Source organism: Apostichopus japonicus, chromosome 12, assembly GCF_037975245.1.
Source record: "Apostichopus japonicus isolate 1M-3 chromosome 12, ASM3797524v1, whole genome shotgun sequence".
Taxonomy (NCBI): domain Eukaryota; kingdom Metazoa; phylum Echinodermata; class Holothuroidea; order Aspidochirotida; family Stichopodidae; genus Apostichopus; species Apostichopus japonicus.
In genome coordinates, this window is record NC_092572.1 from 13,310,992 (window position 1) to 13,311,340 (window position 349).

The window sequence follows — 349 nt, forward strand, 5'->3', positions numbered from 1 at the left end:
ATTATGTTGTACTGTTCTATCACATACAATGCGTTGCGACAAAAGGGAAAAGTCCATACATTATTTTGATCCCTAGTGTACGGAAGCTTAGAAGAGGCATTACTGTTAACTCTCACAAATTGCAAAACCAGGCGAGGGGAATTAAAAACACCGTTTTAATAAAATACAGCAGGACTGTAGTAAAGTTAAGATCTTTGAGAAAAAATAACAACATCTGAACGTTACTTCTTAACTTCAAGACGTTAATATTCTGAAAATGGCAGTAATTTGGACGGAGACATTGTCCTCTTTGTAGACTGTGTTAAAGGGTAAAGTTCCACACAGTTCTATTTTGACGATGCGAACAAAA